Below are 21846 nucleotides of genomic sequence, written 5' to 3'. Positions count from 1 at the left end.
AATTATTTTCTTAAAGAAGGAAATCTGGTTAGTCTGGCATGATCTACCTTTGGTGGTAAACTCATGTTCATTAGATCCATTTCCTTCCATGAATTTAATTATTCTTTCCTTCACAGTTTTAAAGCCTCACATACTATGGTGGTCAGACTAACAGGTCTGAAACTGCCTGAATCACTTTTTCCCCTTTTTTGAACATCGGTATGATGTTTGCTATTTTCCAGCATATGGTACTTCCACTGAATAGCAATTTATTAAAAATCCTTGATACAGGAGTAGCAATCTCGTATGCCTGTTCTTTCAGGATTCTGGGATGGAAATTATCTGGTCCTCCCAATTTGAGCACATCAAGCTTCTAAAGCTTTTCTTCCACCTTAAATGTGATAATTTCCATATCTAGACACTCATTTCTATTAGCTGTACTGCCTTCATGCATGTGCTCCACATTATCATTCTTAACTGAAAATCAAGGCAAAGTACTCATTTAGCTTTTGGGCCATACCTAGATTATTTTTAATCTTCTTCCCTCTCACACTGCATTGTGGCCCAACCTCATCCTTCCTTATCCTCTTTTTATTTATATAACTAAAAACCCTCATGTTAATTTTCTTGGCAAGAGCTAATTTAGCTTGACTGTTAGCTGTTCTCACATTATTCCTACATTTTCTAACCTCCACAGTGTAGCTTTCTTTGCTGATCAACCCCTTTTCCCATTCCCTATATGCTCTCTACTTACTCCTAATAGCCTTTTTGAGCTGGTTATTCATCTAGCTGGGTCTGGAGGTGAAGCCGTTCTTTACAAGCCTCCCCTAACCCTTCCCTTGATTGGTATGCAAATTTGATAGTTTTTGTATGGTTGGTGTGAAAAAATTCCAAGCCTACTCCACTTTTAAGTCCTTGACCTCTTCAGTCCAGTTAACTTCTGTAATTAATTCCCTTAATTTCTCAGTCTGGTCTTTTGAAATAAAAAAAATCAGTTGATGACCTGGTTTTGATTATCCTTCCAATTTTTTAAAACTGAATCAACTTGTGATCACTCAATCCAAGGTTATCCTACACCCAGCTCTTCTATGCTGTCCTCACTGCTTACCAAAACAAAGTGTAAAATTGCATCACCTCTTGCTGGTACAGGGACAATTTGATGAAGAAAACTGTCATCTATCACATCCAGGAATATCTGGGCCCTTCCAGTATTAGTATAATTTATTCTCCAATTTATATCTGGGAAGTTAGTCACTCATTATGCACAATTCCCAGAAGTATTTCTCTCTCTAATAATATTAGAGGTCGATATCCATATCCACATCTGACCCTACGGGTCCATAGTAGACCACTAATGCTATTCAAATAGAACTTCTTTTACAATCCATCCCTAAAGTGATTTTGACCTGAACAGACCCCACCACCTTTTACCTTTTTCTCTCTCCTAAACAGCACATGCCCTTTGATACCTGAATTCCAGTCATGAGTGCTATTCCGCCATGTTTCTGTAATTCCTATGTCTGGCTTGATCTCCTGCACCAGTAGTCCCAGTTCCTCCATTTTATTGCCCATATTCCTTGCATTCATGTACAAGCATTTCAGTTGTTTCCCTTGGACCTTGTCCAGTTTTTTAGTCAGATTAGATATAGCCCTTTCACTAAGAATAACTCTTACCTGACTACTACTGCAATCAATATTTCACTTTCTTTCTTCTGGCTGTCCATAATCTTATCTCGTAAAGGATAACGGAACATCACTATATCTTCATTTAGATGATTTTTCCCCCTCTCCTGTTTTGAAGCCAGGCATGGAGATTTCACGAGTCTCTCCAACCTACTCTCCATATCTCATAGTTTTAAAGCTTTTTTTTTTTTTCCAGTCATGCCAGCCTTGATCCCAGAAGGTTAATACCCCAGATATCCAAAGTTGAATGCATCAGTTGAGAATAATCTTCCATCAGATACCCCTCAAGGATGAAATACATCATGCAGCTTCTGCATCTCCTCTCCTCTTTGGGTCACTTCTAATGCTGGTTCAGTAGCCATTGTTGACTTCTCTTCCTAGATCCTATACAGAAAAACAAGAAACAAAAATGTAAGGGGGGATGGAACTTCCACAGCACCACCTCCTCATTAAAGGATTTTAGCAAGCACTGAACCAAGCCACACACCTGTAAGAAATCACTGGGCCTTCAGAACACAAAGTCATCACTGTCCTCTCAGGCCAAACTCCCACAGAAACTCCAGTGTTAGCAGTCAAGTGACTCCTGATTTTTTGGATGACCAAGTTGAGAGACCTTAAAGGGGCTATAGAAAAAGAGCAGGTGCTCAGAATTTTTTGTATTGGGCCCTTTTTAGGGCTCACAGTCACTATGCCCTGACAATGTGGAGCCACTTTTCTTTTTTTATTAACTCTGTTGTTGAAAATATTACAAAATATTCTTGCTCTCTTTCCTCTGACTCCATAGGCCCTCCTCCCCACAATTGCAAGCATACGCTTGTCTCTCCCATCTTAAAAAGAATGTTTCTTTGACTCCACTTGTACCTTCAACTACTGCCCTTTCTCCCTTCCATCTCTAAGCTCATTGACTGTGCTTTTTACAGTCACTGTCTGGAGATCCCTTGATGCTCTCCATTCTGGTTTCTGCCCCTTGCACGCCACAAAACTTGCTCTCTAATGATTTCTACCTAGCCAAATCTGAGAATCAGTATTCCCATCTGCAGTCATCTTCGACACAGTTGTCTGTGCACTTCTTGGTCTTCCTTGGCTTCCATGACTGTCCTCTCCTGGTTCTCGTCCTGCCTTTTTTAAATCACTCCTTCAGCATGTCCTTTTAAGGATCCTCCTCATCTCTCTAGCTCCACTTCCAACTGGGGGAGGGGGTGCTGTTCTTTTGGGGTCTGCCCTTGGTCCTCTTCTTCCTATACACCTTATCTCTAGGTAATCTCATCTATAAATACGAATTCAACTACCATCTCTATACTGATAATATGTAGATCTTTCTCTACCCCAGACCCATCTCCTTTTTTCCTCAACTAAAATCTCTGTCTCTGAGATCTCCTTATTGTCAGCTCAAGCTTAGTGTGGCTAATGCAGAGTCCTTAATCTCTCTCCCCCCCTCCCCTCCCCCCAAAACTCTCTCCAATACCTCCTTTCTTGATCATTTTGGCCAACACCACTATCCTTCCTGCAGCTCAGGCCCATGAGCTCAGTGACATCTTTGACTTGGAGTTCTTTCTAGCTTCTCACAACCTGGCTATATCTAAATCTTTCAGGTTTTCTGCATAACAGCTCTAAGATACGGCCTTTCTTATTCAGGCTCTTATGCAGGCTCTCATCACCTTACATCATTATTACTGCAACATCTTTATCTCTGGCCTTGACAAATGCAGTCTTGCCTTGCTCATATCCATTTGGAATGCATGTATTGTTTTCTTAGCCCATCACTTTGATCATGTCACCCCTCTGTTTGCATCCCTCTACTGGTTCCTCCTTCTCAACCTAATCAGACATAAACTGCTTGTCTTCATTTGCATGGCCAATCCCCATCCTGCCTGTCATTTCATTCACTATTGAGATGTTCACTCCTGCCTCTCCTCGGACCATGATGGGAACCTCCATTGCCCACTTATTACATTTTTCTAACAAATGTCTTCTTGCTTTCTACCGGGAGAGGCTCCCTGCAGACATCTGTAAAGCTATCTCATGATCTTCCTTAAAAATTCTCCTTTGCCTTGATGCCTATCGAAAACTTGACAATATTGAGGCTGCTGGGCTGAGACAGTTAGTTGCCTGTCATGCTGACCAATACTAGTCAATGACTACGGCTTCAAGGGGCTACAATGATGATAATTTAATTAAAAACTGTAATGTATTGGTAAAGAACCACTATCAGTTAGATCTGTTTTTTGGTGGTGCTGGGGAATAGGCCTATTTTTCTGTAAAACATTCTGTATAATCTTTGATCTCAGATTAAATATTTTCAATTAAAAGTTAAAAGTAGGATATTAATCTGTCCACTTTATGCTAAGACTAATACTCTAGTTAGTAGTGATATGTACCATTTCACATCAGGTGGACAGGCTTTTATATAGGCCTCACCATAAATATAAGACTTTTTTTTTTTTTTTTAATTTAGGTTAAAAGAATGGAGGGTTCTTAGAGTGCTTGCTCATGTTCATTCCATATTAGGTGTGTGTGCTCGCCACATGCACCGGTGCCGGAAGTTTATCCCTTAGCACAGTGGTACCCAAACTTTAACAACCTGTGAACTCCTTTCACCAAAATGTCAAGTCTCGCAAACCCCCTCCTAAAAAAGAGTATTTCCAGGGATTTTCTCCTTTACCTGAGAATAAATTATAAAAGCAGTGATCTTGCAAATATAAAATTTGTTTTTATTACATGCTTATTACACACTATTTTATTTATTAATTATTTATCATTACAGTATTTTTATTACATTATGAAAATGGCAGCACTCTTCCAAGATCTCACTTTTGTAGCTTGTATCACTTTGAATAAGCTTGTTATCAGACAAGGCTCCTATGTTTTATCAAGAAGTATCAGATGTGAAACAGCATGAAGGTATCTAAGAAGCCAACTCAAAGAGTTCCTCTTATACAAGCATTCAGGTCTTGAGCAGTTAGAGTGACTAGACGTCCCGATTTTGAGCTGTTTGGTATGGTATAAGGGGCACCACCAGCTCCCCCCCACCCTCAGTTCCTTCTTGCTGCCGGTGACAGTGCTGGAACTTCTGCTGCTTCGGCTAGCTTTTGCTTAGTTCAGTGTCTCACGAATGTTTCTTGTAAAATAGTTGTATTTAGTTTAGTTTTACCCTTATCGTTTGTTCTAGTTAGTTGGTCCCGGATGGGACTCAGACGGGGCATGCCCCAGTCCCCAGGTTATAAACTATGCAATCGTTGTAAGCGGCCCAAGCCCATCAGCAACCCGCACATCAGCGGTTGAAGGGAGGACAGATAAGCGACAAGTGTCACATCTGTAAGTTGTTCAAACCCAGAACGAAAAAGGGGAGAGACATCGGTCTCTGGGCACTCCTGATGGAGTTGGCGCTGACCCCGGCACTGGAGCAGAGGTCCGACTCAGCCCCGAGCACTGTAGCATCGGTACAGAGCGCCCTGCCAGTGCCGTCTACAAGCCGGCATTGATTCCCCCTCCCCAGCCAAGAAGCCCAAGAGGTCCGCGAGGGGAAGATCTCCACTTCCTGTAAGGGAAAGGAGAGGGCCGGAGGAGAGCCAAACCTGCACTAGGCGGCTCAATATCTCCGTCAGGGAGTCGGGCCCCAATGCATGTCAGGCGGTTGAGCCCCTCCCGTACTATGCCTGACACACTGGAGAGTGACGAGGTCGTCTGTCAACTTGAAGTACCATCGATGCCTGAGGCTCTGCAGGCAGTGCAGGAGATCCTGATGCTATCGGTGCCGCCCACACTGGCTCTGGTGGTACCCAAACCGACCGTAGGACTGTTTCGAGTGTCCCTGCCTCAGCAGCGCCGCTCCCCAGCGCAGGGGACATCCTGACCGGAGAGCCGTCATGCCTCGGACTTTGGGAGGCAGGTTCAAAGAAGCCCTCTTCGGTCTCCAGACCTTGGGCACTGACAGCAGGATTCGAGGCGTGGCTCGCCGGTAACCTGGCGCAGACCTGCGGAGGCATGTGTCCCCCGGCATGAGCGTCAAGGCTGACCTATCATGTCTCCAATGCCTCGGCACCAGTCCTGTGACTGATGGGCTGAACGTGGTCACTAGTCACCTGGCCACTGGTGCCTGCTGCTGAGATGCGAATCCCCTCGATCGGGGAGATTCTACCGACGACCGGCCTGCTCTGTACTCCTGGTACAGGTCAAGCAGTGTGAGGCGTAGATCGCTAGTCTACCAATGCAGATCCGCTGAACGTCAAAGATTCCTGGGGTCCCATAGGAGGAACTCATCCTGATCGGACAAGTCGGTGTTGAGGCATAGTGGCTGGCACTGTGGGGAGGAGGGCCACTGGGCCAGCTGGTCATGGTCACTCCACAGCGTCTGCTTCGCTTAAGATTGGTGCTAATCAGGAGTCCCTGGTAGCAGGAGAGGGCTTGATACCAGTAGTACCGTTAATCTCGTTGGCACCGCAACTGACCCTGTGGCCTCCGGGCCAATGGCTGGTAGCTTGGTACCCCTGGAATCAATGGGGATTCACCCAGCCTTTCAAGCGGCCCAATCAGTGGCGGGGGCTTCAGGCCATCGGCTGCAGCATCCTGCCCTCTTCCGGAGGTGGAGGCCCCACAGGGAAAGACCCCCCCCCCCACCTCCCCAGGTCCATGAGGACCTAGGGGAGCAGCCAGTTGGACCACTCGGGGATGTGGTGGATCCCTCGGCACTGGCTTCGTCCTCATCATCGCCAGATGAAGCATCGTCCTCACCCAGTTCCGCAAGATGACACCAAGGCTCATCAGGAGCCTTTGAAGAGGGTCACCTCTAACTTGGGGTTCCAGGCAGAGGAACTTGAGGAGCCATCGGACTCACTGTTCGACATACTTTGCTCAATGGCACCCGCAAGAGTGGCTTTACCCCTACATGAGGGGGTATTGAAAATAATTAATACCCTATGACAAACCCCCTCTTCCCTGCCACTTACATCAAAAAGGGCTCAGCACAAATATTTTCTGCCAGCTAAAGGCAATGAGTATCTCTATACTCACCCAGCCCCAAACTCCCTCATAGAGGGAGAGGCAGGATCAACCTGGGGCTATGCCCAAGAATAAAGACTCAAAGAGACTAGATCTGTTTGGGTGAAAAATTTAAGTCTTCTAGCCTTCAGTTGAGAGTGGCCAACCACCAAGCCCTCTTTGGCTGCTATGACTACAATATGTGGCAGTCTGTGGCCAAATTCAAGGTCTTGCTGCTCCAAGGGTTCCGGAAGGAATTCTGGGCGATCCTTGAAGAGGAGTGGCCTTCCAAGCAGCCTTGGACGCAGCAGATTCCGCAGCTCGCTCCATGGCTTGGGTCATCTCCATGTGAAGGGCGGCCGGGCTGCTCTTCTTGGATCTGTTAATGGAGACTCGGCAATCAATGCAGGACCTCCCCTTCGACAGCCCAGCCCTGTTTGCAGAGCAGATGGACAGTAAATTGCGTGGCCTAAAGGACTCCTGCACTATCCTGAAAACTCAGGGCTGTACGTTACCGGTCCAGCACGTAAGCAGTTCAAACTGCAGCAATCTCAGGGCCAAGAGAGTCAACCCTGCTAGGAGCCCCCTCTCATAAGAAGAGTAGGGGCTACAAGTGCCGCCCGAGCCACCCAACTCCCCCCTCTTCCCAGTCGGGCTCGACCTGCAATAAGCAGGGGGACAAGCGAGTGTTTTGAGGGTGCGCTCGAGGGCAACCTAGAAGACTATATCCTGGATCCATTTATCCTGCTGTTTTCCAATTGCCTTTCTTTTTTCCTCCCCACATGGACCGCTATAACGTCAGATGGCTGGGTCCTCAATATTGTGGAGGAATGTTATACCCTACAGTTTATTTCTACCCCCCTCCCAACTGCCCTTCCCTGTCCCTCTTCAGGGACCCTTCTCACAGGAGCCTCCTCGCGCAGATGGTAAAGGGGTTGCTGCAGTTGGGTGCTGTGGAAGAAGTTCCTCTTGAGTACAGGAACAAGGGGTTCTATTTATGGTACTTCTTAATCCCAGGGGCAGTCTGCGGCCCATCCTGGACCTGAGGGATCTCAACAAGTATCTAAAGAAGCTAAAGTTCCATTTGGTCTCCCTGGCTTCTATCATCCACTCCCTGGATCCGGGAGACTGGTATGCCGCCCTCGACGTGAAGGACGCATACTTCCACATAGCGATCTTTCAAGGTCACAAACGCTTTCTCCGGTTTATGATGGGCCCCCACCACTACCAGTTTGTGGTCCTCCCATTCAGTCTGGTGACAGCACCCAGAGTGTTTACCCAGTGCACTTTGGTGGTGGCTCCCTACCTCAGGCATCAGGTCATCCAGATCTACTGTACCTTGACAACTGGCTAGTCAAGGGCAACTCCCGGTCTCAGGTCCAAGAGGATGCCGTGGTGCTGGAAGCCATGTGTTGCTCCCTGGGCCTACTGGTGAATGACAAAAAGTCTACGTGAGTTCCGGTGCAAAGGATAGAGTTCATTGGAGCGATGCTCGACTCGACCTGCACCAGAGTGTTCCTGCTGCTAGAAAGGTTCCAGACATTGACAGACCTCATCATGGAAGTCTCCGCATTCCCCCTGACTATGGCCAGGGTCTTTCTGCGCCTGCTGGGTCACATGGCAGCGTGCACATATGTTGTCCACCATGCCAGACTCTGGATGCAGCTCCTGCAGCAATGGCTGGCGACGGTCTATTCCCAGTCCAGAGATCACCTGGACAAGGTAGTTACCATTCCCCCGATGGTATTCGCCTCACTGTGATGGTGGACCGATCGCATGACGGTCCTAGAGGGGGTTCCGTTCTACACCCCCTATCACTCCCTCAAGTTATCGGACGCCTTGGATTTTGGCTGGGGTGCGCACCTTGGCGACTTCCAGACCCAGAGTATGTGGTCCCCAGAGGAGATGATGATACACATAAATGTAAAGAACTCAGGGCGATCCGCTTGCATGCAGTGTCTTCCTACCTCACCTGTTGAGCAAGGTGGTGAGAGTCCTGATGGACAACATGGCCTGTATGTTCTACATCAACAGGCAAGGGGGAGCATGTTCGTTGACTCTCTGCAAGAGGCACTCTGTCTCTGGGACTTCTGCATCAGCCACAAAATCTATCTGGAAGCTTGTCACCTCCCTGGAGTCAAGAACATGCTAGTGGATCACCTCAGCAGGGACTTCTCCTCTCATCACGAGTGGTCACTCCATGCAGGCTACATCCGGGTGATCTTCCAGAGGTGGGGAACTCCCCATGTGGACCTGTTCACCACCAGGCTAAACGGGAAATGCCACTGGTTTTGTTCGCAACAGGGCCTGGGCAAGGACTCCCTCTCTGATGCTTTCCTCCTGCCGTGGTCAGAGAACCTGATGTAGGTGTTCCCTCCAATTTCTCTCATCAGCAGGGTCCTAGCAAAGAACAAGAGAGACAAGGCGCAGGTTATCCTGGTCGCCCTGGAGTGACCTCGCCAGCACTGGTTCAGAACGCTCATGAACCTGGCAGTGGCCCCTCTCTGACCCCTGCCCAACCGAACAGACCTGCTGTCACAGGACCACGGTCGGCTCTTACACCCCAGCCTTGTCCCTCCAACTCTTGGCATGAATGCTGCGTGCCTGAACCCAGAGGAGTGGACCTGCTTGGATGAGGTCCAACAGGTCCTCTTGGGAAGCAGGAAGCCCTCTGCCAGACTGACTTACCTGGCCAAGTGGATGAGGTTTTCCTGCTGGGCATCTGAGCGTGGCATCTCTCCCTCGTGCTCTTCCATACAGTCTCTTAGATTACCTGCTTCATCTGAAGAACCAGGGCCTGGCATACTCTTCTCTTAGAAGCAACGAGGAGTCCGGTGGCACCTTAAAGGCTAACAGATTTATTTGGGCATAAGCTTTCGTGGGTAAAAAAACGCACTTCTTCAGATGCGTGGAGTGAAAAAAATTACAGATACAGGCATAAATATATATTGGCACGTGAAGAGAAGGGAGTTACCTTACAAGTGGAGAACCAGTGTTGAAGGCCAATTCAGTCTCTCAGCCATCTCTGCTTTTCACCCACCGATCCAGGGCCGGATGCTGTTTTTTCTCATGAAATGACGGTCAGATTCTTGAGAGGCCTCAAGAGACTCTTCCCACAGGTAGGGACCCCTGTCCCACAGTGGGATCTTAACTTGGTCCTCTCCAGGCTCATGGGCCCACCCTTTGAGCCGCTGGGCTCCTGCTCCCTTTCCCACCTTTCATAGAAGGTTGCTTTCCTGGTGACAGTGACATTGGCGAGGCAAATCTCTGAGATTGAAGCCTTGACCTCAGACCCGTCGGACACGGTAGTCTACAGAGGCAAGGTCCAGCTGAGGCCTCACCTGGTGTTCCTGCCATATGAACCAGGACATCTTCCTCCTGGTGTTCTGTCCTAAGCCGCACAAGACCAGTGAGGAGAGGTGGCTGCATGTCTTGGACGTCCGAAGGGCCCAGGCTTTTTACCTAGAACGTACCAAGCCTTTTCCGTAAGTTGACTCAGCTCTTCATTGCCACAGCGGATAGGATGAAGGGCCTTCCGGTGTCCTCACAGAAGATTATCAACTGGATCACCTCTTGCATACGAGCCTGTTACAATCTGGCGGGGGTCCCATTGTCTGAGCCGACTCGACTAGAGATCAGGCATCCTCGGCAGCCTTCCTGGCGCACATCCCTAACCAGGACATCTCTAGAGCTGCAACGTGGTCCTCTGTCCACATGTTCACGGCGCATCATTCCATTACTCAGCAGGCCAGAGATGATGCTGGGTTCGGCAGTGCTGTGTTACGATGTATATGTCTGTGAAATCCTATCCACCTCCAGGGGTACTGCTTGGGAGTCACCTATATGGAATGTACATGAGCAAGCACTCGAAGAAGAAAAGACAATTATCCTTTTCCGTAACTGATGTTCTTCGAGATGTGTTGCTCATGTCCATTCCATAACCTGCTCTCCTTCCCCACTGTCACAGTTTCCAGCAAGATATAACTGAGGGTGGGGGGAGCTGACAGTGCTCCTTGCCATGTGGGCGCCACTCTAGAGGGCACCAGTCCCTTACAGATACTGCTAAGGGAAAAACTTCCGGCATTGGTGCATGTGGTGAGCGCACACCCCTAATATGGAATGGACATGAGCAACACATCTCGAACACCAGTTACGGAAAAGGTAACTCTCTTTTCGGCAGTAACCAGAAATTTGTTGAATTGATGAGTTGTATATTCCCCTCTCACTCAGTTTTGGAAAAACTACGCCCTCCCAAAGGATGAGGTTTCTTAGAGTAGATTCAGTCTTATGAAAATAACCAACCCATACATAAATGGGGTAGAGCTCTTTTATATCTGAGCTTGGCAGAATTCAATTTGTATTTTTTTTTTTATAATCTTGATAGCTGTTTATGCAAAGTAAAGATCCTTAAATCAAACTGAAGTTCTCAAGCAGCATTTTTCGTACTTTACATATCCAAAAACTGATTATTGATGGAAATATTTTTTGTCAGTTTGTGTGTATGGTGAAATGAATATTAACTGACAAATCTAATCCTTTCAAGCCTACACTTGCATCTGATGCATAGAAAAATAAGTTGCAAGAAGGGGTTTTGTTTTGTTTTAGACCTGGGAAGGATTTTTCAGGAAGGAAACCTGGACAAGTCCTGAGAGCCAGTGGAATAGGCTGAACTAAAGCTCTTCTCGTCTTTCTAATGAAATCTACTACATGACACTGGAGCATCCATAATATCTGTAGCTGCCATATAAGCAACAATCTGGGCCCTCTGACACAGTGTTCAATGTAGCATCCAGTCCATTAGCAAGACCTGCCCTTGAAGCAAAAAACTTCTTTAGAAGTACTTAATCAACAACTTGATAGGAACAGAATCTGCTCTTATTTCTTCCCTTAACCTCCTGTCCCTTCCTTCCCTAAAAAAAAAGAAAAAGAAAAGCCGAGAACCACAAAAGAGAGACAATGACTTAAAAGTAAGGTCCTGTAACTAGGAACAAAGAGGCCACATATACCAAATATGGGGGGATTACCCTGGAAATTGAGAATGTAAATTATTTAAGGAGTCATAGTGGATAATCAACTGAATGTAAGTTCCCAATGTGTGGCTAAGGCCAAAGAGGCAACACATTCCTTAAATGTATAAACAAACAAAAATACTGAACAGAAGCAGGGAGATGATTTTACCTCTGTGGCAGCAAGGGCAGTATTGGAATACTGCATTCAGTTTTGATGCCATTCAATTTTTGAACAATTAGAGAGACTTCCGAAAAGAGGTAGATGAATGAGTTGAGGACTGGAAAACATGCTTTACAATGAGAGACTTAAGATCAATCTATTTAGCTTATTGCAGAAAAGCTTAAGAAAGGTTTGAGTTCTACAAGTACCTGCCTGAGAAGATATCTATCAGAGCTCTAATATAGCACACAGAGGCATAACAAAATCCATTGCCTTGAGTTGGTTAGAAAAACGAACTATATAAAAGGCACAATTTTATTTTAATCTGTAAGGGTAATTTAACAATTGGAAGAATTTACTAAGGGTTGTGGTAGAGTCTCCATCACTTGATATCTGTAATACAAGATTTGAATGTCTTTCTAAGGGAACTTTGAGTTTGATGCAGGAATTAATGGGTGAAATGTTATGGACAGTATTCTGCAGGAGATCAGACTAATCAGTTGTCTCTCTAGTCTAAACATTTATGATACTGATTAATACAAATGCCATAAAGCAGGGGTTCTCAAACTGGGGCTCGGGACCCATCAGGGGGTCACGAGGTTATTACGGGGGGTGTGTGTGTCGTGAGCTGTCAGCCTCCACCCCAAACCCCGCTTTGCCTTCAGCATTTATAATGGTGTTAAATATATAGAAAGTATTTGTTTTTAATTTATAAGGGGGGGGGGGGTCACACTCAGAGGCGTGTTATGTGAAAGGGGTCACCAGTACAAATGTTTGAGAACCACTGCCATAAAGTTTACTGTACCTCATGGAATACTTGGAGACCAGCATTAAGAGAACTAAAAATATACATATCTGCTGTGTGTTTAAAAAATTCAAATAACACCCTCCTTTGTACTTTTGGAAGCCTACCTGTATAATCTTCATTTTTCAGTTTATAAATTGGGGACTCAGTTGCATAACCCAAGCCCATGCCAACCAAAGAATGCAGCTGCAAAAACCTGTCTTGCCTGACACTCTGGCCACATCTATCCTCTCTTCAGATTCCTTCGCTAGTTTCCTGTTGGTCTTAGCATCAGACATAGGCTCATAGATGTTAAGCCCAGAAGGGACCTTCATGATCATTTAGTCTGACCTGCTGCACAGTGCCGGCCAGAGAACCTCACCCACCCCACTACTGTAATAGACCCATAAACTCTGGCTGAGTTATTGAAATCCTCAAATCATGATTTAAAGACTTCAAGTTACAGAGAATCCACCCTTTACACTAGTTTAAATCTGTGACCTACGCTTCATGCTGCAGAAGAAGGCTAAGACACCCTCCGCCCCAGGGTCTCTGCTAATCTGATCCCAGAGGAAAATTCCTTCCTGACCCCAAATATGATCAGTTAGACTCTGAACATGTGGGAAAGACCCAGCATCCAGACACCTGGGGAGGAATTCTCTGTAGTAACTAGGAGCCCTCCAAATCTAGCATCCCATCACCGGCCGTTGGAGATATTTGCTGCTAGCAGTTGCAGATTGGCTCCATGCCATTTTTAGGCAGTCTCGTCATACCATTCCCTCCATAAACTTATCAGTCTTGAAGCCAGATAAGTTTTTCACTCCCCATGCCTCTTCTTGGAAGGCTGTTCCTGAATTTCACTCCTCTGATGGTTAGGAAGCTTTTTCTAATTTCAAGCCTGTACTTATTGATGGCCAGTTTCTATCCATTTGTTCTTGTGTCCACAATGGTGCTTAACTTAACTCCTCCCACTCTGATTTATCCCTCTGATGTCTGTATGGAGAGCAATCATATCTCTCTCTTCAGCCTTCTTTTGGTTAGGCTAAACAATTCAAGCTCTTAGTCTCCTCTCGTAAGGTAGGTTTTCCATTCCTCTAAACATCCTTTCACTTATGGATAGTGAAACCAAACAGCCTGCTCCTCAATTTCTGTGCTTCTGTCTTTTTGCTGTTAATCTTTTTTCCCCCTTTGTTGCCTGAATAACCTGGTTTCTTTGTGCTCTCATCTCACTGTTGGCTTCAGGCCGTCTTCCATGTGGTCCCTTATATCAGGGAGTCTCTCCCTTATCCAATTTGGTGTGCAAGTATCCCGATGTGGGGTATGCCTGCCCTGTAGTCCGCCTTGTAGTCCACCCTGTTAGCCAAGGGGGCAGCACTGCTGGCTTTCCCTGCCTGAGTTTCCTTCCCTGAGGTGGGTCTTCTGGGCACTCCACACACCCGAGTCTGTGCTGGAGAGGTGGCTTAGCCCTCCACATCCCTCAATATCAAAAGACCAAACTAAAAAGTCCCAACCAAAAATTTTTTTTTTTTTTTGCCTTGTGGGGAGGGCTTCTCTTCAGCTCTTCAACTACCACCTGACCGACCCTCTTTAGTCTCACCCCTCCAGGCTGGGAAGCAGCTAATTAATTATGGCACAGGTGTGGCTGACCCAACTCCCCTTAAAGGGGTCAGTAGTTCTGTGACACACCCTCTTAAATCTCTTATTTAAAACTCACTCCTTACCAGTGTCCTTTCCTCTTTAGTCCTCTTATCTGATCAGTGTTACCAGACTAGATGGTAGAATCTTTACCATTCTAGAAAAAACCCCAAACAATTGTGGACACATGCTATAATTAACTATGCTTCCTTTTTCTTCTGTTTGTGTTTATCTAGTTTTTAAACTCTTGAAGGTAGGGATGGTGGCTTTCATATTTCTAGCACACAGTTGGCACTATACAAATGACATGTTTTTCAATTAAGTCCTGTTGATTCATATTATACCTAGCCTATTGCTAAGAGTGGGGGTTTTGGTTTGTCCATATGAGGATCCTCGAAACTGTGATTGTGTTCACAATCATGAAAGGCAGTACAGTATCTTTCTTCAATTCTGTGTCAAAGTAACTTTTCCTTCTCTGTGCTTGTTGAACCAATGGGAAAAGGTGCAGGCAATGTGTAAAACTTCAGAACACCTTACGATTCAAGATATCTCATCTAGAAAGGTGGTCTCAGACCAGTCTTCAGCAGATGGGTTTCCATATAATTACTGTCAAAACTCATAATCGTGTTGATAGTTGTAACAGAGAGGCTGAGAACTGAAAGGGGCACGAAAGCTGAACTATCCTCTCTTCTTTCAAGATGTTCCCTTTCTTAACAAGTTAGTTAACTGAAGCATGTGAGCCAATCCTTTCTAATATCTTCTTGACACATGGAGACAAAACCCAATTATCTAGATAATGAACCCAGGAGGGTTTCACACAAAGCCATTGCAGCTTTCTATTTTTTAATCCACTGGACACTTGTCCTTACCTCATAATATATACTCTTATATCCTTGGCGTGCAATGAGGACACCTCTTTTGTTAGTGGCTGAATGAGAAGACCCTCAAAAGATTCCCTCTTTTAATCACTAGACTGGATAATAGTGACCACTGAAAGCAATTTGCATGGCTGAAGAGTGCATCTGTGCTTCAGAGTGGGCCAAGAGTGATCTGAGATTCACAGATTATAAAAACAGGAGGGAACACTGTGATTATCTAATCTGATCTCCTGTATAACACAGGCCACAGAACTTCTCTGGAATATGTTCTAGTTCAAAAAGGAATTCTCTCTTTAGAAAAACATCTGATCTTGTTTTAAAAATTACTTGATTCTCTCAAGTATCCGGAAAGAAAGGAATTTGGAGACTGAACTATTCTCTGGTTCTTGGCGGTGATCTCACCAGAGCAGTTATGAAGTATATCTAGAAGTTAAAATGTAGTGGCACTGCTCATATTTATCTGGGTATGGATGACCCATAATTCCCATTTCTAATGTTCATGTTTAAATACCTCTTTGTCATTCCTAGGTCTGTCTCTGTCTTAGACCATTCATTTATTTTCCTTTTAAGTTATAGTGCCTGTATTTAAGATGGTTCAGATAGCAGCTCAGCCTCTTCCTATGCCTTCAGTTCAGCACGAGAGAAGCCAGCAACTCGTTAACCTTTACAGATGGGTTTCAGTCACTGCGTGTTTCTCTGATTCTGTTGCCTTTTTTGTGCTTTCTCCTCTTGTCATGTCCCTAACACGGTTCTCATCCACCATATCTGTTAATTCTTCTTTGCGACCTCTCTCTCTCTCTCTCTCTCTCAACCCAAAGTCGGTTCAGGTTTTGTCACTACTCTTTCCTTGGACCTCTCCTCTCTAACTGCTGTGGAATTTTCTAGTTTCATCATTCTGTTTTTTCTCCTGCCATTAAAGGGGAGTGACCTAAAATGTTCTGCTTGATACTTGAATAGCAGTAGTGGGGCAAGAATAATTTTGGTGTTTAGCCCATTACATATATACTACACCTCTACCTTGATATAACGCTGTCCTCAGGAGCCAAAAAATTTTACTATGTTATAGGTGAAACCGCGTTATAGCGAACTTGCTTTGATCCACTGGAATGCACAGCACTGGCCCCCTCCCCCCAGAGCACTGCTTTACCACGTTATATCCGAATTCGTGTTATATCGGGTCGCTTTATATCTGGGTAGAGGTGTACTTACAGATAGAGGACTTCAGGTTCTAGCTGACCAGTATCTTTTCATGACTAAATTTACATCAAATGTATTGAGTGTGGGGGAAATAACGCTTTAATGAGATTAACGTGGCTACCGTGGACTAATTTTGTGTCTATACTAGAATTTTCATCTATGCTGGCCTACCTTGCCAAACACTGCTTGTACCCTTCAACTGATGTTGAAAATGATTGTGCTGTTGGAGTGGCTCAGAGTCAAAAGTTAAACATTGTGATAGAATGAAGGGGTGTGGCATGCTTTGCTGCAACAGGCATTGAGTGCTGTTGATCTTGTCCACACAGGGAGGACAGCCATTTCAACGCTGGCTGAGAGGGAGCAGTACCAAGCGACGAAGCTGTGGTGGGTGTCAGTTGTTCAAGTACACCTCTACCTCGATATAACGCTGTCCTCGGGAGCCAAAAAATCTTACTGCATTATAGGTGAGACCACGTTATATTGAACTTGCTTTGATCCACCGGAGTGTGCAGCCCCGCCCTCCCAGAGCACTGCTTTACTGCGTTATATCCGAATTTGTGTTATATCGGGTCATGTTATATCGAGGTAGAGGTATATATCTGAAAGCCCAGTTTGGATACAGCTCCGGACTGCTGCATTCATACATTGCACTTGACATTAGCAGTGCAATAAAGACAACTTTCATTGTGCATATTACAGGCAGTCTGCAAAGGCATCAGGATATTCAGAATACAGTGAAGTTCATGGTCTCTTAATTTCTCAGCTTCCCAGTGGGCATCACTTTCTGCTTTTTAGAGTAGTTTATCTTTTGAATCAAATTAAAACCTGATTGATAGACTTGCTTTGTAGTATTTTCATTGCATAGGCCTACCCATTTGTTTTGCTGTTCTGCAGCTTCTTTATATTTTTGCTATTGAGTTTTTTTTTAAATTTATTTTGACATAGGTTGTCATATGTGTCCATCATATGCTCTGGATATTTATTGTATATATTAACATAAAATAAATCCCTAACTTAATACATTCTTTCAATCCATTTCCCTCCCTAAAAGCCTAGGGAAAAGATGAGCTTTGCAGCATGTCCAAACTTATCAGGTATGGGAGCAAATTCCAAAGTCCAGGTCTTCTTGCAGAGAATGGCTTTCCATCTTGATTATGAAGAAGGGGGCTGAAGCACCTCTGTTAGACTCAACTGTGGTAGTACTGCATGAGGAAAGATCCATGCCATTTACAAATAGATAGGCAGGACAGAGAAAAATGACTTAATTTGCTAAATCTGGTTTTAAAACTCAGATATTTTTATTTGCATGTCTCTAGTTCTTTCCTGTCTTTTTATTTTATAGTCTTGAATTGCTAAAGTGAATATTTTCTACTTTTGTTTAGTTTCCCAGCTGTTAGTAGAATTTAGGATTTTGCATAGAGAACATTTTCCTAAGAAGTTTCACACTTACAATGGGTTTTTTTTTCAACATGCACAGCAGTGTTTCATTAACATCCTTTCAGTAAAAACAACACAAGTCCATGCTATACTTGCATTCAGCACCATCTTTCAGTATATTGAACTTCCACAAGTCAAGAAAGCTGAAATTCTTTGCCTTCATCAGTGTTTGCAGCTTGAAGTCAATGAGGCTTGCTTTTGAAAACCATACCTATAGGCTCCTAAACCCATACTTAAACACCTAAACTTAGGCATCTTTTTTGTTGTTGAAAATTTTGGCCTTTTTGTTTAAAAAGTTAACAACTTCTAGGTATGGAAAGTATGAATAACACTTGTTAATTCTGAAGCAATTTTGATTTGAAATGTCAAACATTTTATGCCACTAACACATTTTAGAATAAAAATACAATTTTATACTTGGTGGTGCAAATACTTATTATGCACATGCTTAACTTCAATGGAACTACTCATATTTAAAGTCAATAGGGCTATTCATGTGGCTAAAGTCACAGAGTTGCTAAAAGAACAGGAGTACTTGTGGCACCTTAGACTAACAAATTTATTTGAGCATAAGCTTTCATGGGGTACAGCCTACTTCATCAGATGCATAGAATGGAACATATAGTAAGGAGATATATATCTCCTTACTATATGTTCTATTCTGTGCATGTGCATAAGTGTGTGTGCACGTGCGCGCGCGCGCACACACACACACAACATGAAAAGGTGAGAGTTTTCCTACAACTCTTAAGAGGCTAATTAATTAAGAGAAAAAACTTTTGTAGTGATAATCAAGATAGCCCATTACAGGCAGTTGCTAAAGGAGCACTCAAGGACGATAAGGCCATTGCGGAGAAACTAAATTAGTTCATTGCATCAGTCTTCACAGCTGAGAATGTGAAGGAGATTCCCAAACCTGAGACATTCTTTTTAGGTGACAAATCTGAGGAACAATCTCAGATTGAGGTGTCATTAGAGTAGGTTTTGGAACAAATGGATAAATTTAACAGTAATAAGTCACCAGGACCAGATGGTATTCACCCAAGAGTTCTGAAGGAACTCAAATGGAAAGACTAACTGTAATCTGTAACCTGTCATTTAAATCAGCTTCTGTACCAAATGACTGCAGGGTAGCTAATGTGACGCCAATTTTTAAAAAGGGCTCCAGAAGTGATCCCAGCAATTACAAACCGGTAAGCCTGACTTCAGTACTGAGCAGACTGCTTGAAACTATAGTAAAGAACAAATTTGTCAGACACATAGGTGAACATAATTTGTTGGGAAACAGTCAACATGGCTTTTGTAAAGGGAAATAATGCCTCACCAATCTACTAGAATTATTTGAGGGGGTCAACAAGCATGTGGACAAGGGGGATCCAATGGATATAGTGTACTTAGATTTTCAGAAGGCCTTTGACAAGGTCCCTCACTAAAGGCTCTTAAGCAAAGTAAGCTGTCATGGGATAAGAGGGAAGGTCCTCTCATGGATTGGTAACTGGTTAAAAGATAGGAAACAACAGGTAGGAATAAATGGTCAGTTTTCAGAATGGAGAGTGGTGTCCCCCCGAGGTCTGTATCGGGTCCAGTCCTATTCAACATATTTATAAATGATCTAGAAAAAGGGGTAAACAGTGAGGTGGCAAAATTTGCAGATGATACAAAACTACTCAAGATAGTTAAGTCCCAGGTAGATTGTGAAGAGCTACAAAAAGATCTCTCAAAACTGGGTGACTGGGCAACAAAATGGCAGGCGAAATTTAATGTTGATAAATGCAAAGTAATGCACATTGGAAAACATAATCCCAACTATACATATAAAATGATGGGGTCTAAATTAGCTGTTACTACTCAAGAAAGAGATCTTGGAGTCATTGTGGATAGTTCTCTGAAAACATCTGCTCAATGTGCAGCGGCAGTCAAAACAGCTAGCAGAATGTTAGGAACCATTAGGAAAGGGCTAGATAATAACAGAGAAAATATCATAGTGCCACTATATAAATCCATGGTACGCCCACACCTTGAATACTGCGTGAAGTTCTGGTTGTTCCATCTCAAAAAAAGATACCTTAGATTTGGAAAAAGTACAGAGAAGGGCAACAAAAACGATTAATGGTATGGAACATCTTCTATAGGAGGAGAGATTAAAAAGACTGGGACTTTTCAGCTTGGAAAAGAGATGACTAAGTGGGGGGGGGAATACGATAGAGGTCTATAAAATCATGATTGGAGTGGAGCAAGTAAATAAGGAAGTGTTATTTACTCCTCCTCCTAACACAAGAACTAGGGGTCATCAAATGAAATTAATAAGCAGCAGGCTTAAAACAAACAAAAGGAAGTATTTTTTTCACACAACGCACAGTCAACCTGTGGAACTCCTTGCCAGAGATGTTGTGAAGGCCAAGACTATAACAGTGTTCAAAGAGAACTAGGTAAGTTAATGGAGGCTGTTAGCCAAGGTGGACAGGGATGGTGTCCCTACCTTCTGTTTGCCAGAGACTGGAAATGGGTGACAGGGGATGGATCACTTGATGATTACCTGTTCCATTCATTCCCTCTGAAGCACCTGGCATTGACCACTGTCGGAAGACAGGATACTGGGATAGATAGGCCTTTGGTCTGTTCCAGTATGGCCGTTCTTAAGTTTCAATATTTTGTGTTTTTTGCCTCTAACAGTTTTGTGAATTTCAGATATCCTACTAGTAACGTTTGACAGATTGGGAATGTCTGTGTCACATTCTGAACTCCATTTTGTTGTGAGAACACCTTTTTCTTTTTAGAGGCTCCACTTTGTACTGTAATCTTCATTTTGGAGGGTAACCTTGGTGATGTATTGTAAACTTACTTGTGGATTAGAGCAGCGGTTCTCAAACTGTGGGTCGCAACCCTGTTTTAATGGGGTTGCCAGGGCTGGCTTAGACTTGCTTCAGCCCTGGGTGGCAGGGCTCAGGTTACAGGCCCCCTGCCTGGGGCTGAAGCCCTTGGGCTTTGACTTTGGCCCCCCAGCCTGAGGAGGTGGGGCTTTGCACCCCTCCCTCCCCCCGGATAGCGAGCCTTGGGTGAGCTCAGGCTTTGGTCCCCCCTTCTGGTGTCCTGTAGTAATTTTTGTTGTCAGAAGGGGGTTGGGCTCCAATGAAGTTTGAGAACCCGTGGATTAGAGTATCTATTTTGTAGTAGAGGCTCGACACCTAGTTGAATTACTATTTGGGAAGCTGATACAGAGCAGTTTATCAACTCGGTCTCTGAGTTACTGGCCCATATACAAGAACAATGAACATTCTACACAGAAGCTTGGCTGTGGGAAAGGGCTGGAGTTCCTCAGACTGGGCATATGGCCAAAATGGGTCAAAGATTATATTTAAGGGGTAATGTTCAGAGACATCTGTGGGAAGACCAAGCCAAGGAGAGAGGTGGCAGGAAGGGCTGTGTAGCCGAAGAATGCTGACCAAATCCAGCAGTTACAGGAAGAGTGAGATCAGAGAAAAGGGGTGGGCTGCATTTGAGATTTTGTTTTTCAAAGACCTGTAACCCTATTGTGCTGTTAAGAGTAAAATGCCTGTGGTTAAGAAATTCCTTTGCGAAGCCTGTATTCTTTGATTGCCTGTCATGTTGTCCCTGAAGGGGTTAATGGAGAAGATCAGAGCACCCACAGTGAGGTGACTTTCTGAGGTATCCCTTTAGAAGCAGCTGGTGACACATGTATTAGCATTTGGAAGAGTTGAGGCACTGTTTCTGGTGTGTAAGGCAGCCAGGCTACAAAGCCCAAAGTCCCAAGAAAGGGGCGCTGAGGTCTTTTGAGGTCCGAGGTATGTACCTGGGAACTGGCCTGAGAAGACCCTGAGCTAGAACATAAGAATGGCCATACTGCATCAGACCAGTGATCCTTCTAGCCTAGTATCCTGTCTTCTGACAGTGGCCAACGCGAGGGGCTTCAGAGGGAACAGGCAGTCCGTGAGTGAACCATCCCCGGAGTGGATGACACTCCCAGCTTTTGGCAAACAGAGGCTAGGGACACTCAGAGCATAATGTTGCATCCCTGACCATTCTGGTTAATAGACACTGATGAACCTATTTTCCATGAACTTATCTAGTACTTTTTTGAACCCTGTG

The 21846-nt window shown here is 44.6% G+C and overlaps 1 protein-coding gene across 13 annotated transcripts in view; it reads left to right on the top strand.

Annotated features, from left to right (window-relative positions):
* The window catches only part of ZMYM2 (zinc finger MYM-type containing 2), a 180338-nt gene that overhangs the window by 7849 nt on the left and 150643 nt on the right, over positions 1 to 21846 (top strand). For 9 of the 13 annotated variants that reach the window (XM_054015488.1, XM_054015497.1, XM_054015499.1 and 6 more), the window contains exon 3: positions 16629 to 16766. The exons of 3 other annotated variants lie outside the window; for them this stretch is intronic. The gene's annotated coding sequence lies outside the window, so the exon portion shown is untranslated. The remainder of the gene's footprint in view (positions 1 to 16628; positions 16767 to 21846) is intronic. One more of the 13 variants, XM_054015491.1, reaches the window with a different exon arrangement.

Source organism: Malaclemys terrapin, chromosome 1 (genome assembly GCF_027887155.1).
Source record: "Malaclemys terrapin pileata isolate rMalTer1 chromosome 1, rMalTer1.hap1, whole genome shotgun sequence".
NCBI classification, from domain to species: domain Eukaryota; kingdom Metazoa; phylum Chordata; order Testudines; family Emydidae; genus Malaclemys; species Malaclemys terrapin.
The sequence above is the reverse complement of the archived record's forward strand: the minus strand, read 5'-3'. Positions and strand labels throughout refer to the sequence as shown.